Here is an 18126-nt window from a genome sequence, read left to right on the forward strand (position 1 = left end):
GACAGCTCGGAGGAAGCTGACGGTGTCTGCTAAAGACTCAGCGAAGAGGGAGGAGGAGGCGACCAGTCTGCCACTGACTCCGGATGGGGGAGGAGAAGACATGGCTACAGTGCTGTTGGGTATTACCAGCAATTCTCATGCAGCTAAGAATTTCCGGTGAAGCAAACATCAAACTAAGCATCTGATTGGATGCCGTGCAAAAAGTAAAAGATACAATTTAAAGGGCAATTCCATCTAGTGATCCTAACTGTTTTTGGTCTCGAGGGACATGGCCGGGTCCATGTGCAGCTCCTTGCATTCATCCACTTTCCGGAAGGAGACATAAGGTGCCTAATATATGTGCACAAAATAGCAGCGTATATATTGCTTTCGATTTTTTTACAAGGACTTTATGCTCGTGTACATTGATTACTCTCCTGTCCATGTTTGGTCTGAACCCGGTCTGTGCCAGAGGAGCGGTCAGGGCTGTGTTTGGTCCAAACTCGGTCTGTGCCAGAGGAGCGGTCAGGGCTGTGTTTGGTCCAAACTCGGTCTGTGCCAGAGGAGCGGTCAGGGCTGTGTTTGGTCTGAACCCGGTCTGTGCCAGAGGAGCGGTCAGGGCTGTGTTTGGTCCAAACCCGGTCTGTGCCAGAGGAGCGGTCAGGGCTGTGTTTGGTCCGAACCCGGTCTGTGCCAGAGGAGCGGTCAGGGCTGTGTTTGGTCCGAACCCAGTCTGTGCCAGTGGAGCAGTCAGGGCTGTGTTTGGTCCAAACTAGATCTGTGCCAGAGGAGCAGTCAGGGCTGTGTTTGGTCTTAACCTGATCTGTGCCAGAGGAGCAGTCAGGGCTGTGTTTGGTCCGAACCCGGTCTGTGCCAGAGGAGCGGTCAGGGCTGTGTTTGGTCCGAACCCGATCTGTGCTAGAGGAGCAGTCAGGGCTGTGTTTGGTCCGAACCCGATCTGTGCTAGAGGAGCAGTCAGGGCTGTGTTTGGTCCGAACCCGGTCTGTGCCAGAGGAGCGGTCAGGGCTGTGTTTGGTCCGAACCCGGTCTGTGCCAGAGGAGCGGTCAGGGCTGTGTTTGGTCCGAACCCGATCTGTGCTAGAGGAGCAGTCAGGGCTGTGTTTGGTCCGAACCCGGTCTGTGCCAGAGGAGCAGTCAGGGCTGTGTTTGGTCTTAACCTGATCTGTGCCAGAGGAGCAGTCAGGGCTGTGTTTGGTCCGAACCCGATCTGTGCCAGAGGAGCGGTCAGGGCTGTGTTTGGTCTTAACCTGATCTGTGCCAGAGGAGCAGTCAGGGCTGTGTTTGGTCCAAACCCGGTCTGTGCCAGAGGAGCAGTCAGGGCTGTGTTTGGTCCAAACCCGGTCTGTGCCAGAGGAGCGGTCAGGGCTGTGTTTGGTCCAAACCCGGTCTATGCCAGAGGAGCGGTCAGGGCTGTGTTTGGTCTTAACCTGATCTGTGCCAGAGGAGCAGTCAGGGCTGTGTTTGGTCCAAACCCGATCTGTGCCAGAGGAGCAGTCAGGGCTGTCTTTGGTCTTAACCTGATCTGTGCCAGAGGAGCGGTCAGGGCTGTGTTTGGTCTTAACCTGATCTGTGCCAGAGGAGCGGTCAGGGCTGTGTTTGGTCTTAACCTGATCTGTGCCAGAGGAGCAGTCAGGGCTGTGTTTGGTCCAAACCCGATCTGTGCTAGAGGAGCGGTCAGGGCTGTGTTTGGTCTTAACCTGATCTGTGCCAGAGGAGCAGTCAGGGCTGTGTTTGGTCCAAACCCGATCTGTGCCAGAGGAGCGGTCAGGGCTGTGTTTGGTCCAAACCCGGTCTGTGCCAGAGGAGCAGTCAGGGCTGTGTTTGGTCCAAACCCGATCTGTGCTAGAGGAGCAGTCAGGGCTGTGTTTGGTCTTAACCTGATCTGTGCCAGAGGAGCGGTCAGGGCTGTGTTTGATCTTAACCTGATCTGTACCAGAGGAGTGGTCAGGGCTGTGTTTGGTCCAAACCCGATCTGTGCCAGAGGAGCAGTCAGGGCTGTGTTTGGTCCAAACCCAGTCTGTGCCAGAGGAGCGGTCAGGGCTGTGTTTGGTCCAAACCCGGTCTGTGCCAGAGGAGCAGTCAGGGCTGTGTTTGGTCCAAACCCGATCTGTGCTAGAGGAGCGGTCAGGGCTGTGTTTGGTCCAAACTCGGTCTGTGCCAGAGGAGCGGTCAGGGCTGTGTTTGGTCCGCACCTGGTCTTTGCCAGAGGAGCAGTCAGGGCTGTGTTTGGTCCAAACCCGATCTGTACCAGAGGAGCAGTCAGGGCTGTGTTTGGTCCAAACCCGATCTGTACCAGAGGAGCAGTCAGGGCTGTTGTTTGGTCTGAACCCGATCTGTACCAGAGGAGCGGTCAGGGCTATTGTTTGGTCTGAACCCGATCTGTACCAGAGGAGCGGTCAGGGCTGTTGTTTGGTCCAAACTCAGTCTGTGCCAGAGGAGCGGTCAGGGCTGTAAGAGTAAAGGTAAATTTCTGGCATCCTAGATTTAAAGAGGACTTATCAGCAGGTCAAAAGTGCACAGTTTTAGCACTTGTTTTATTCCCACTCTTCCCGAGTATTCCGCTTTTTTCCTTTTTAAAATCTGTCGTACGGTCCCGCAGATATGGGCCTTTACTTTATGTCTAGTGCTAATTTTTATGATCTTCATAAGGAGGCATAGCTCACAGAGTAATTATGCAGAGCAGTCTAAAGACACTCCCCTGAGGATCCTGTAAATCATGCCCCCGAGGGGAAAAAATTAGCACTTACTAAAAAAGGCCCATATCGCCAGACCCATATGGAAGATTTAAAGAAGAAAAAAAACAGAATACTCAGGGAGCAGTGGGAATAAAGTCAAGAGCACAAACTGGACACTTCTGACCTGATGATAAGGCCGCTTTTTAGCGTTTCTAAGCCACATTATGCCGCTCAGTGCATCCTCATTGATAGGGAGTAAAATCTGACCTAATTTCTGCAATGTCTCAGTACATATCTAAGCCGCTGCATGTGAACACAGCCTTTCTGATGAAAGCAGCCTTTTGTTATTATAAATTCCAGTACATATTCCTCAGACCGTCACCATTCACATCTGCCCCTGATCTGCCACAATCTAATTTCGGACACAGATGCCCATTTCATAGAACGCCAGCTAACAATGTGCTGTAGAAGGAAAGCAGACTACCTGGAGGAAGCACAAGAAAACACAGGAGGACATGTAAACTATGCAGATGTTTTTCTTGCTACAAGCCAACAGTGTGATCGATGAGCCACCAAATTAGCCAAAGAGGACTTCCTGAAGCCCAAACCATCTCCTGTTAGCGACTTGATCTATCAGATGCATTCACTCTATGGGCTTTAAAGGGATATCCCGTCTCCGTAAATGATATCACTAGGATAGGCCATCGCTTAATAATCGGGGTCTGACCTCGGTGTCCTCACAATCCTATGAATGAAGGGGCCACAGAGTTGCTTACTCTTCACAGTCCCTTTCTCTGCACAGGGGTGTTCCTAGCTGGCGGGATTTCCCTGCACACTTGTATGGCTGCGGTACCTCTATGGAGAAGATAAACTGTGACAAGGTGCTAAAGCAGCACAGTGATCTCTAAATTTTCAAGATCGGGGGTTTTCCCCAGAAGCTGGACAATTATTAAAGGAGTTTTATGTTTTCAGAAGACCCCTCTCCCCCGACAGCAGTTTGTTCTAAACAACAAACTGTGCTTTACTCTCCATCTTTGGGTCCACAGCTCTGACGTCACATCAACAGTGCTGCAGCCAATCGGTCAGCTCAGCAGCTGTGCCCAACTAAGTGGCACAAGCAGCTCAATGCCGCTGAGCTGACAGATTGGCTGCAGCGCATCAGTATAACGTCAGTGCTGCAGACAGTAACAGACACCAGGAGAAGCGGTGGAGACTCCGTGCTGGACCCAGGGAGGGTAGTAAAGCACAGTATTTTTTTGGCGTTTTTTCCCCCAGCTTTTTTGTAATGCCATTTGTTAATGTATTTATAACTCCACTCAACAATAGAGAAATGGCTAGTATTTTTCAGGCAAAAAGGTGGCAAAACGCTCAAAATGCTCTGTCTTTAGGCTTCTCATTGACTTCTATTAAAAAGTGGAAGGACCAATTCATCAAGACAGACGTAGCGCAAGAGGCAGAATAAATGGTGCCAAGTTCATGAAGGGGTGCAAGACACTTAATGAATTCAGCGCCTCTGGTAAGCGTGCACTTATTGTAAGCATGGCCTCTGGTAAGCGTGCGCCTTTGACAAGCGTGCGCCTCTGACAAGCGTGCGCCTCTGACAAGCGTGCGCCTCTGACAAGCGTGCGCCTCTGACAAGCGTGCGCCTCTGACAAGCGTGCGCCTCTGGTAAGCGTGAGCCTCTGGTAAGCGTGCGCCTCTGGTAAGCGTGCGCCTCTGGTAAGCGTGCGCCTCTGGTAAGCGTGCGCCTCTGATAAGCGTGCGCCTCTGGTAAGCGTGAGCCTCTGGTAAGCGTGCGCCTCTGTGGTAAGCGTGCCTCTGTGGTAAGCGTGCGCCTCTGGTAAGCGTGAGCCTCTGATAAGCGTGAGCCTCTGGTAAGCGTGAGCCTCTGGTAAGCGTGAGCCTCTGGAATGCATCAGCCTCTGGTAAGCGTGAGCCTCTGATAAGCGTGAGCTTGTGTAAGGCCGGGGCCACACAGGGCTCTACTGCGATGCTCGCATGACACTGGGCTCGTGCTGGCAGTACAGCAGGAGCCGAGTGTCATGCTAGTATCCCTGCGTCTGAGGTCTGACTGTGAGAGGGGACCTCAGCTGCGGGGGGTGAGCCGGCTCTCAGGAGGAGCGGGCCAGCGCTGCGGAGGGGCGGGCCGGCACGGAGGAGGGGAGGGATTTCTCTCCCTCTCTCCTCCGTAGCCGGCTATTGCGATTCTCGCTCTGCGCACGTGGTACACCGGTGTACCGCGAGTGCAGTGCGATTTTTCTCTCGCCCCATTCACTTGAATGGGTGCGAGAGAAATGAGTCTCGCATAGAATTGGTTCGAGTGGAATGCGATATGTTATCGCACTCCACTTGCACCGATTTTCTCGCTGTGTGGCTTAGGCCTAAGTGTGAGCCTCTGGTAAGTGTGAGCCTCTGGTAAGTGTGAGCCTCTGGTAAGCGTGCGCCTCTGGTAAGCGTGCGCCTCTTGAAGGCGTGAGCTTGTGGTAAGCGTGAGCTTGTGGTAAGTGTGAGCCCCTGGTAAGCGTAAGCCTTTGGTAAGCGTGAGCCTCTGGTAAGCGTGAGCCTCTGATAAGCGTGAGCCTCTGATAAGCGTGAGCCTCTGATAAGCGTGCGCCTCTGGTAAGCGTGAGCCTCTGGTAAGCGTGAGCCTCTGGTAAGCGTGAGCCTCTGGTAAGCGTGCGCCTCTGGTAAGCGTGAGCCTCTGGTAAGCGTGAGCCTCTGGTAAGCGTGAGCCTCTGGTAAGCGTGCGCCTCTGGTAAGTGTGAGCCTCTGGTAAGCGTGCGCCTCTGGTAAGCGTGCGCCTCTGCTATGCGTGCGCCTCCGTGCATTGCGTCAGGGACAGGTGTAGTATTTCTGGCATAGAAAGAGCTGGCAGATTTGATTAATTCATTGGGTACATAGCCACACCGCGGCTCCCCCAACCTCTATACAAATAGTCGCAAATTATTTTTCACATTCTGCATTGCACAAAACTTTTATGACTTTTCAAAGCTTTTATGCCACAAAAGTAGCATAAAAGCTTTAATGAATTAGCCCCATCTTTTTCTCACAATTATACCTGAAAAAGGCTAAAAGGATAAAACATCCGAGCCGAAACGCGTTGTATAATTAACCATATTTTAATGTACAAATAAAATATCTCTTTACTTATTTGTATATTGGTCCAGTCATATCATATGACCAAAAATCATCCAATATGTTCCACCATTGGTAGCAGGAGCGCCACAAGACTGGTAATTGCCTTTGGAACTTCTTTCACTAAGTGGACCTGCTGGAGGGCTCCTCTATAGTATCCAGTGCGATTGCTGCATACTGCACCATAATCCTATTGAAAGTGGATCAACTCCTTTGGATTATTCCAGGCTTGCTAACCTCTGAACCAGGTGAGAGTTCCACTATTTCAACACCTTTATATATGTAAAAAAAAACTCACTACACTCAGATTGGCACCGCGTTTGTCGCTTTCTATCTTTCCCTGTCTCCAGGGTATTTTTTCCCATCACTAATCTGTAAGTGAAAGTAAATAAATACATACACCCCCAAAATCCTTTATTTAGAATAAAATACAAAAAACACCCTCTTTCACCACTTTATTATCCCCTAAACACCCCTGCAGGTCTGAATTAATCCACACGGTAATTCAGCTCTGCTACATCCCTGTCCTGTCACAGCAGCACCGTAGAGCATGACTGCCCGCTGACAGCAGACAGGGACAAAGCCATGCGATGAGAATGAACTCGGGGGAACCTCTGACGTGAGTGCAGCGACACAAGTAGCAGTGCGGGGCTCGCAGCTGTGACGTCAGAGGGTCACCCGAGTTCATTCTCAACGAGCGGCTCTGTCTCTGAGTCACGGATGGATTTGCTGTTACAGGTGAAGGACTCCAGCTGTGACAGGAAATCACCTGAGTGAGGGCACCTCTGATTGCATGGCTCACTTCAGTCACTCGGGTGATTTGCTGTCACGTGGGGAGGACTCCAGCTAACCTGAGTGACGTCACCGCTGATAGCGCGACTCACTTCAGTTGCTGTGTGGAGCTCACAGTGGGCAGTCTTGTTTTATGGCACTCGATGTGAGTGTTAGATTAGCAGTGCTGGAAGCATTGTGGGACCTTGTGTAAATTACCTTGAACTTGGAGGGGTGTTTGGGCTTTGGGGAGTTAATAAAGTGGTGAAAGAGGGTGGCTTTTTTGTCTTTTATTTCAAATAAAGGATTTTTCGGTGTTAGTGTTTATTTACTTTCACTTACAGATTAGTGATGAACGGGTATCTCATAGAAGCCTGCCATCACTAAGGCAGGACTTAGTGGCTGCTATGGGCTGCTGCCTTTAACTCCTTATTACCCCGATTGCCACCGCACCAGGGCAATTTGGATTGAGCCGGGTAGAGTCCCGGGACTGTCGCACCTAATGAATGCGGCAATTCCGGGCGGCTGCTGGCTGATATTTTTAGGCTGGCGGGCTCCTAATAACGTGGCTCTCCCCAGCCTGAGAAAAACAGCCCCCAGCAATGAGGGTTTATCTTGGTGGGTATCAAAATTGGGGGAGGGGACGCATGCCATTTTTTAAAATTATTTATTTACTTATTGAACCGTACGATATAGACCCACCCACCAGCGGCTGTGATTGGTTGCAGTTGACAGCTGTCACTCAGCGTGGGGGCGTGTCTGACTGCAACCAATCATAGGTGCCAGTGGGGGGGGGAAGCAGTGAATATGAAATGAGCCTAATGAGCGGGTGCAGTGAATATGAGATGAGCCTAATGAGCGGCACTTTCGGAAGGAGGAGAGGCCGCGGGAGCAGTGTGACAGCCACGCCGGTGATCAGTGAGTATGAAGCAGAGAGGGACAGAGAGGGACAGAGGGAGAGAGAATGGAGAAATGTTGGTGACCTGCGTTTTTGTTGACAAAAATGCATCCAAAACGTAACCAAAACGCAGTGCAAGCGCACAGCTAACATTTTGGTTGCGTTTTGACACACCTCATTCATTTCAATGGGTGGAAAATGTTCACAAAACGCAATGAAGTGACATGGTGGGTTTTTTAGGCAATGATTTTGACAAATATTGTCAAACAAAACACTGCTTTAAAAATAGCAACATGCGGATAGAATTTCTGACTTCTGATAGACTTTGCTGGGGAAGCACACAAATGCATTTTGTCCATGACACAGTGCAGTTTAAAACGCAACCAAAACGCAACGTGCGCACATGGCCTAAAGATGTTCAGTGCGGTTCTATCACCCTTAAGAATACGTCCTCTTTTGGGCGTCTTGGGAGCTTTTTTCAGGCGGGTTCCAGTGAGCTCGGCGGTTCTGTTCATGTATCCGGCACTAGCCGCTCATGGAGAGCCTGGATACTGGCCGTACACCAAATGCTGCGCGTCCTTCCATTAGTAATCCACTTATACTAAGGAACTATGGCATATGGATATCAATTATACTTCTATGGGCAGGTCTGCATCCGAGAAAACCGCTCCAACTATTCTGATCAGAGTGGCATCACTTTCTCTTGGACGTGTAGAAAAAAAAAAAGTTCCTCCATCTTCTCCATTTTGTCAGTCCATGAACATCGGATCATAATCAGATATCATCCATGTGCAGTCCGATTTTTTCCTGGACCCATAGACTTTTATTGCTGATTTTGATCCAACACTCACATCAATATTGGACATGTCTCCAATTCATTCCTCGAACCACTCGGTTCATGGAAAAAGTCATGGCCATGTGCACAGCCCCAAGAGTGCTATCAACTATGGGTAGCACTTCCACCATAAAATCGGTGGTCTCCTTTTCTGGGATGCCACAAAGCTCCCATACGAGAGGATACACGGAGACAGATGGCGCGGCCAAAGTTGCTTTGTGACCCCAAGAATACCGAGACCAGGTCCAATTTTTTACGACTTGTTGGTCACCGTGGGGTCTCAGTGCTCTCCCCTTCCCTTGTACTGCGCAGGATAAATGTTCTGGAGCTGAATGTCCTCTGCAGCGTCTGCACAGGGCTGATAAGAGGAGTAAGGTGACAGCAGTGACGATGCGGAGCTGGACATTCACCTTTCCCCAGATAACCTCTGCGTTACACAACTCAGGACAGGACTGATGATGGCCGATCCTTACCAGGACGCCTCTAACATCCGGTATAACGTGCAACCTCAAAATAATGGTGTCCCCCGGGGACGGGGTCCTGCAACTGAAGCGCCAGCTGTCAACATGTTTATATACCAGACCTTAGAAGAGGAAGTGTTAATCCTGACAGTTAACTAAATCTTTACCTCCCGTCACCTGCAGGACGACTCAATTCTACACTTCTAGGTTTCCAGACGTTATGTCCAATCATACCAACGACTACGGACAATAATCACTTTTGTAATTGGGTTTCATTAAAAAATTTGTACCGTCTGCTATCTAAATCCTTTCTAATGTACAGTATATTGTATGCTATACAATGAGTTAACTAAGAATCTGTCAGTGAGCGCGCTCTGTTATTTACTGAGCTCCTCTCATCTGAGTTAAGGCCACAGAAAACATCAACATTGAATGCGCAGGGAAACATCTATAACGACTCCCAATTTAGTCCCAAATAGATATATTTAAGTTAAAAAAAAAACCCGCAGTGGTGGCCACCACATTACTAGACAGTTCTCGGGTACACAGTCAAGACTGCCCTCTCCAACTGATATTTCTATGATAACATCCTGCCATTACAACCTCATTAACAAGTAGTTCCTATGAAGGGAGGGAGATAAGCAGCTGCTATCTAAATACAGTACTGTATATGACAATGCCCTATGTGGCCCAATCAATAAGTCATGACTTGCCTCTGTGCCCCAACTGTCCAGCTTTAGCTTATTATATTCCCTTTGTTCCCCTGAGGATTCTGTTTTTTATTTTTTTTACATCCCCTTTTGGTTCCAGAGATATGGGCCTTTTTGTTGATTGTTTCCTTTTATGGTCATTCGTGGGTTTGGCTCAAAGAGTGATTATGCAAAGCACTCTAAAGACACGCCCCTGAGGATTCCGTGAGTCACGCCCCCTAGGTACAGCCCATGCAGATTAGCACTATACAAAAAGGCTCATATCTCTGGAACTGTATGACGGATTTAAAGAAAACAAAAACCTAAATACTCAGGGGAGAAGCCATATAGCATAGCTGATGTGCAGGAGCTGCCTGTACTTCAAGACTAGCGCCCACTGTGATTCATTTTCTACGTGGACCAGATCAAGAAACCTTGGCGTGAATGTGCCCAGTCTCCTGCACTCTCCTATACCATAAGTGACTCTGTTTTCACCTCTGTAATATATTTATAATAAAAAATAATAGATTTTTCCCAAGCTTTGTTAATATCTCAGAGCTGTTTTACCAATATGTGCCCATTATGAGTCGATATCGTTAATGGAGAATGTGCCCCCAACCGTGGACTCTAAACAGAAAACCATAGGCATACGGAAGTCACGATATCACATAAATATGCGCCGCCGTCACTATGTCTCAACGTAGGTGACACATTCATGAGAGCGTGGAGATCTGGTCCACGGCCAACAGCGCAAACCAACGTCTGGAGAATGACAGGGCCAAATAATGAATCATCGAGCGGCTCCTTTATATAATTTATATAGAAATACTGAAACCTCGATGCACCGAACCACTGCGGACAATCACAGCCCCAGCGGTCAGATGGCCAAAGAATAGAGAGGGCATCATGGCTCCCTGTGCTGCCGAAGACCACATGAAGCAGGTTAGAGCAGGTGGGCATATCTCCTGACATACAATACACATGCATGCTCAGTTTGACTGATCATGCATGAATTTTCAATGGTGAGACACGTATGGGACAACTTATCTCCCAGGAGAACTGACCAGGCGTCGAGACTTCAACATATCCAACCCTCCTCTCGGCTGACATCGTCTGTCGGGGCGTCGGGAGCCCCCCATACACATTAGATGGTTGGGCAGAATTTGCACACCTCTGTCCAGCGCTCACAGTCCTGACTCCTCTTCTGATTAGTAGTCCTGATGCGACATGTGTGCGTCACGCCACAAAGGCCTACAAATCAGAAAAGGTCCCACAAGGCCACAAAACACCGACCAGGATCCTGCGCATCTATTCCCCCATCCCTACCAGCTTGTCAGAAACCTCACACCCTCCTCCATGCTTTACACTGCAGCTACTCACTATGAAGTCAGTGAAAAAAGAAAAGAAAAATGAAGGATTATGAAATACAGGTAACTAATCCACCAGTAATAGAAGTGAGAACACCAGCCACATAGATGAGCCGACGGCATCTACTGGGACAGTTCTGAGAGCCGACTGTGGCACAAATCTGCCCGTTTATATAGCCACACAGGGGCAATCACCATCCTGACCGGCCGCAGAGACTAACAACAACCATAGTAAGACGAATACTGACAATACTATACTCATTTAACTGAATAGGATAACTGAAGTGAGCACTAATATATATATATGAGTGCAAGCCAAAAATACATACTATATATAAGAATAAGGCTGCACATCAAACTTAGATAATGGTATAATGCCTCAAGCATATGGAAAAATATTGGAATATACAATGAAAAATGCTACTTGCTAATTTGAACATGTGAATAATGAATTGCATACCTGCTATGAATATTAGGAAAAAGGAGATATTTAGCAATCGCATTGATCAATGTAACTGAGCCCCAAGGCCTCGTCAAGGCATATCTCTATATTGGTGTCCCTAGCTCTGTGACCCTAACTGTGTGTCATCTCATTGCAATTAAAAACTGCTATGGGTGGAGAGGGGTAACTAAGGACTTTCTTATATAGGAGATGGAAAAAACATGGCCGAAAGGGGCGGAGCTGTGTTCACATTCAGAAAAAAAACTACATATAACTGAATAGGATAACTGAAGTGAGCACTAATATATATATATGAGTGCAAGCCAAAAATACATACTATATATAAGAATAAGGCTGCACATCAAACTTAGATAATGGTATAATGCCTCAAGCATATGGACAAATATTGGAATATACAATGAAAAATGCTACTTGCTAATTTGAAGCAGTTTTTAATTGCAATGAGATGACACACAGTTAGGGTCACAGAGCTAGGGACCCCAATATAGAGATATGCCTTGACGAGGCCTTGGGGCTCAGTTACATTGATCAATGCGATTGCTAAATATCTCCTTTTTCCTAATATTCATAGCAGGTATGCAATTCATTATTCACATGTTCAAATTAGCAAGTAGCATTTTTCATTGTATATTCCAATATTTTTCCATATGCTTGAGGCATTATACCATTATCTAAGTTTGATGTGCAGCCTTATTCTTATATATAATACTATACTCATTGTCATTATGTACTAGTAGTGATGAGTGAGCACTACCATGCTCAGGTGCTCGGTACTTGTAGCTAGTGATGAGCGGGCACTACCATGCTCAGGTGCTCAGTACTCGTAACTAGTGATGAGTGGGCACTACCATGCTCAGGTGCTCGGTACTTGTAGCTAGTGATGAGCGGGCACTACCATGCTCAGCTGCTCAGTACTCGTAACTAGTGGTGAGCAGGCACTACCATGCTCGGGTGCTCGGTACTCGTAACTAGTGATGAGCGGGCACTACCATGCTCAGATGCTGTGTACTCGTAACTAGTGATGAGTGGGCACTACCATGCTCAGGTGCTCAGTACTCGTAACTAGTGATGAGCGGGCACTACCATGCTCAGGTGCTCGGTACTCGTAACTAGTGATGAGCGGGCACTACCATGCTCAGGTGCTCAGTACTCGTAACTAGTGATGAGTGGGCACTACCATGCTCAGGTGCTCAGTACTCGTAACTAGTGATGAGCGGGCACTACCGTGCTCAGGTGCTCAGTACTCGTAACTAGTGATGAGTGGGCACTACCATGCTCAGGTGCTCAGTACTCGTAACTAGTGATGAGCGGGCACTACCATGCTCGGGTGCTCAGTACTCGTAACTAGTGATGAGCGGGCACTACCATGCTCGGGTGCTCAGTACTCGTAACTAGTGATGAGCGGGCACTACCATGCTCGGGTGCTCTATACTCGTAACTAGTGATGAGCGGGCACTACCATGCTCAGGTGCTCAGTACTGGTAACTAGTGATGAGCGGGCACTACCATGCTCAGGTGCTCAGTACTGGTAACTAGTGATGAGCGGGCACTATCATGCTCAGGTGCTCAGTACTGGTAACTAGTGATGAGCGGGCACTACCATGCTCGGTTCTTGAAATGAGCTGGTTGGACGCTTGGAAGGTCTTAACTCGAGCACCCGATTATAATGGAAGTCAGTGGGGAACTCGGACATTATTCTACATCTTCCGGAAAAATGTCTTGAGTTTCCCATTGACTTCCATTACACTCGGTACACGAGTTGCGCCCGCCCAACTGCTGGTTTTGAGTACCTGCGCATGGTAGTGCTCACTTATCACTAATAACTGTGACTACAAAGAACACAGTATATATTCTAGGATGTGTGTATAGTATACGCTGGCGCTCAGTCTCCCTCCCAGTGGCTGGCTTCCTTCACATGGGTCCAGCGTGCCCCATTCAGAGGACACCCTCCCCCTGATGACGAGGCATCACCTGGTGGCCAGTTATTGCTCTTACTTTATACGCATCGCTTCCAAGTATTCCATTATTCTCCCAAGATCCGCCATACAGTAACAGAATTATGGGTCCTTTTATTCATGTCCACTTTTTATGGTTTTTGCCAAAGGGGTGTGGCTCGCAGGGGAATAATTCAGGGCAACCTCCAGAGAATCTTGTGAGACAACCAATTGTGGTGAAGACCATAAAAAGGACCATCCCTCGGTAGAAAGAGCAAACACTGACCACTTCTGACCTGATAGTAGGACACTTGCTCAAAATATTATTGAGGTACCTTGTATAAATCCCTGTGCTCCCCCGGATCTGCAGAACATTTCAGTTTTGTGCTGCGTCGCTCCATTGCAGAGATATTCCCATTCGTTACCTTTGGAGCGCAGTATGTGAAATCTCTGCTTACCGACCAACAGGGCGTTTCTTCAGTCTCCTCGGGGGCGTGCCTGACAGATGCAGCCAATCACAGTATGGAAGCTGATGTAAACATGTCAAATGCTGTGATTGGCTGTGTCTGGGAGGGAGTGGTTAGAGCGCACGCCCCCGAGGAGACTCTGAAAAAACACCTTGTTGGTCTGTAAGCAGAGATTTCACATACTGCGCTCCAAAGGTCACAAATGTGAATATCTCTGCAATGGAGCGACGCAGCTCAAAACTGGAAAGAGCGACAGAATCAGGGGAGCGCAGGGATTTTTACTCACCCTCTTTTAGGCACGCCACACATTTCCTTTGGGCAGTTTCCCAGATCTAGTGCCTGGCACAGAACAAAACCACCATCACGTGGCACAGGGACGGGCTGACGGATCCTGCGATCACGAGCCACGGACGCTCTTCTCCCTCACTCTTTCTATGCAGTTTTTGAGGTGACAGACATGGCGTGGCGAAACAAAGCGTGACACGCCACGTAAAAGCTGCTGCCAACTTTACCACAGACCACCGCCACCACGCATTCAGCCAAGCTCCGACTGATCCTGGAAATAAAGGGTTAAACCATTTCTCCCAGTACAGAAAGTTGTGAGCCAGCGAGGTGGGGTTGGCACTGGCTGCGATGTAGGGCACAGTATAGTGGGGGGCTTCCTCTGATCTGGGGGTATGCCCCCTGGCACACACCATGCTGTAGGCCTCGCTGCCCGGGGACATGCTGCCACCGCTCTGCCTCCATGTAATAAGTAGGATGTACGTGCCAGGGCTGAGGTCAGACTCTGGGCACCGAGCCAGGGCTGTCCCCTCCATAGGACTTGTGTGCCACACAGGACAGGCAGCGGGGCGAGGGCAGCACACATGGCATGTGCCCCCCAGCATGTGCTGTGCCCACACCTGCACCTCCCAGGCCACATGCCCAGTACAGGGGGCACCTCCCCCACTGCCACCAGCGCTGAGACCCTCACCCTGTGCCCACCTGCCAGCACACCACACGTGTGAGCTCAGCCCAGTGCTGCCCCCCACCCGGCACTCACCCTGCCACCCGCACCAACTATTACTGCCCCGACCACCATGTGATCTTACCCGGGATCCCGCCCGACACACGACCGAGCGGGGTGGAGTTGTAGGCGGGGACCCCCTCCCCAGAGCTGATCACCGATGGATCGATCCCAGTTATCGATCCCCACAGGAAGGGCCGATGATGGTGGGGAGGGAGGGGGTCTCCCTGGTGCAGCTCTACGAGGCCAAGTTTCCCAATGGTGATAAAGCGGCCACTCCAACCCCTCACGGCGAGCGTGAGATCTTCCCCCGCCTCATTTGCATATCTGTGTCCCGGCCGCTGATTGGCTGCCCCGCTGAGCCCCAGGCTGCTGATCTGAAAGAAGTGCGCAGCTCGGTTTAGTGAGTGCGTGGAGGAGGAGGAGGCAGGACGCGTGTGCCGGGGGTTACCGCTGTCACAGCAGGGGCCACCCCCGGCCACAGGCTGCCCCCCCAGCATCACCCCAGCAATGGCGCCCATCTCTCACCCTACAAGGGTCACCGCGAGCTTCACATGGCCGTTACCTCACAAGACTGGCGCCGTGCCCCCAGTACCAGCATGCCCCTCCAGCCTGCTGCCACCATGCCCCCTACTGGCACCATGCCCCCTACTGGCACCATGCCCCTCCAGCCTGCTGCCACCATGCCCCCTACTGGCACCATGCCCCTACTGGCACCATGCCCCCTACTGGCACCATGCCCCTCCAGCCTGCTGCCACCATGCCCCCTACTGGCACCATGCCCCCTACTGGCACCATGCCCCTCCAGCCTACTGCCACCATGCCCCCTACTGGCACCATGCCCCTCCAGCCTGCTGCCACCATGCCACCTACTGGCACCATGCCCCTCCAGCCTACTGCCACCATGCCCCCACTAGTACCATGCCCCTCCAGCCTGCTGCCACCATGCCACCTACTGGCACCATGCCCCTCCAGCCTGCTGCCACCATGCCACCTACTGGCACCATGCCCCTCCAGCCTGCTGCCACCATGCCCCCTACTGGCACCATGCCCCTCCAGCCTGCTGCCACCATGCCCCCTACTGGCACCATGCCCCTCCAGCCTACTGCCACCATGCCCCCACTAGTACCATGCCCCTACTGGCACCATGCCCCTCCAGCCTACTGGCACCATGCCCCTACTGGCACCATGCCCCCTACTGGCACCATGCCCCTCCAGCCTACTGCCACCATGCCCCCACTAGTACCATGCCCCTACTGGCACCATGCCCCTCCAGCCTACTGGCACCATGCCCCTACTGGCACCATGCCCCTCTAGCCTACTGGCACTATACACATCCTGCTGGAATTATGACCCTACTAACATGCCCCTCCAGCCTACTGCAACAATGCCCCCCATACTGGCACCATGCCCATCCATCGTACTAGCACCATGCCCCTCCAGCCTACTGCCACCATGCCCCTGCTATGGTAGCACCATGCCCCTCAATGGTACTGTCACCATGCTGCTCCAGTTTCCTGGCACCATGCCCCTCAATTCTACTGCCACCATACCCCTGCATCCAACTCACACCATACTCCTCCATCCTATTGACACCATGCCCCTCCAATCTATTGTCACCATGCCCCTCCAGCCTACTGGCACCATGCCCATCCTAACACCATGCCCCTCCTGCCAACCTACAGCATACCCTTTCAAGCAACATGCCCCTCCAGCCTACTGACACCATGCCCCTCCTACTGACACCATGTTTCTCTTGCCTACTGGCACCATGTTGCTCCATCTTTCTGGCACCATGCCCCTCCAGCCTGTCACGAGTGTAGCACCCTAACCCTTCTGTACTGTAATTTGTAGGGGCACAGACCCCCAACTATTGTATTGGTATAATATGGGACAAAGGGTCTTTTTTTACTCTAGGAATCGGGGTACAACCTCAGCCGCTGCAGCTATTATAGTTATGCACTGACGGGGTCCCAGTGGACACTACTTTTACTGATGAGTTTTTAGTACACAGTGGGGTGTTCTGCAGCACATTGTGACCCATGGTTGTGCCATGGTGTGTGTCCCCAAGTCTTTTTAGTATCTAAATAATGTAGACTTCCTCTTTAAATAACACTCAGATACTTTGAGTTTGAATAATTGCAGCTGAAAGTTCTGAGAGATCAACTACATGCACAAACGTATTGGACGAACCTCGAAATCATTGCATTCAGGTTTCTCATCCAGTCCCATTGCCCTCGGTGTATAAGTCCAGCCCCTCGCAGTGCCGTGTACCCATACTAACATAGGGGAAAGAATGACTCTAGAGCTCACTGATTCACATTACTGTATTAGGCTCTGATCACATGTACAGTGTTCTACACCAAGTTTTCTGTTGAAATCCCTGAAAACCTATTTTTTGATGGAAATGGAAACGATGGAGCCATTCAGTTGGGTGAAGCTGACAGAGGCACTGTGGACGCAGACAGAAGTGAGCCGCTGTGCAAGAACAGTATATGGGCAATTTGCATGTCAATAGCTCATCGTAATGCACAATTCCACCTCCTATGGTGGGGAAGTGGCCCCCTTACCTCTTGGATTCCTGCACAGGTTGTACCAGTGGTATATCCGCTCCTAATTGGGCCTATTTCCTGACAGCACTTGTCTTTTTCAGTCATGCACAAAAATGTTCTTCCCGACCAATTTTGCAATTTGTTTTGTTTTATAAATGTTAATTTTTTTTAACCCTAAATCACTAAAGTAAAAAAAAAAAGTGTGCAGTATGCACACTGTCAAGATTCTCCGGTTCCCATGCTTTCAAGATTCTCTGCTGTACACGCTGTCATAATTATTCATTTCGCATGTCATGATTCTACAGTTTGCACGCTGTCAAATTATTCAGTGCAGACGCTGTCAGGGGTCTCTGGTGAGCACATTGTCAGGATTCTCTGGTGCGCATGCTGTCAGGATTCTCTGGTGCACATGGGGTCAGGAGTCTGGTGCGCATGTTGTCAGGGTTCTCTCTGATACATACGCTGTCAGGAGCCCTGTGCACACACTGTCAGGATTCACTGGTGTGCCCGCTGTTAGGGTTCTCCAGTGCGCACACTGTCAGGATTCTCTAGTGTGCATGCTGTCAGAATTTTCAGGTGTGCATGCTGTCATGATTCTCCGATACGCACACGGTCAGAATTCTCAGGTACGCATGCTGTCAGGATTCTCCAGTTGGCATGCTGTCAATATTCTCTGATGCCCAGACTATCATGATTCATTGGTTCGCACGCTGTCAGTATTCTTCTGTTTGCACGCTGCCAGACTTATCCAGTGCACATGCTGTCAGGATTCTCCGGTTGGCATGCAGTATTTTCTGGTGCCCAGGCTATCATGATTCGACAGTTCGCATGCTGTCAGTATTCTTCTAAAGAAAGAAACAAAAAGTATGCCAT

General features: G+C 50.1%; 1 protein-coding gene across 2 annotated transcripts in view; it reads right to left on the minus strand.

Moving 5' to 3' along the window:
- CHD9 (chromodomain helicase DNA binding protein 9) overlaps positions 1-15001 on the minus strand; it is a 365799-nt gene extending 350798 nt beyond the window's left edge. For both annotated transcript variants that reach the window (XM_075325725.1, XM_075325724.1), the window contains exon 1: positions 14787-15001. The gene's annotated coding sequence lies outside the window, so the exon portion shown is untranslated. The remainder of the gene's footprint in view (positions 1-14786) is intronic.
- Positions 15002-18126: the final 3125 nt, after the last annotated feature.

This window comes from Anomaloglossus baeobatrachus, chromosome 10 (assembly GCF_048569485.1).
Source record: "Anomaloglossus baeobatrachus isolate aAnoBae1 chromosome 10, aAnoBae1.hap1, whole genome shotgun sequence".
In the NCBI taxonomy this organism is placed as follows: Eukaryota; Metazoa; Chordata; class Amphibia; order Anura; family Aromobatidae; genus Anomaloglossus; species Anomaloglossus baeobatrachus.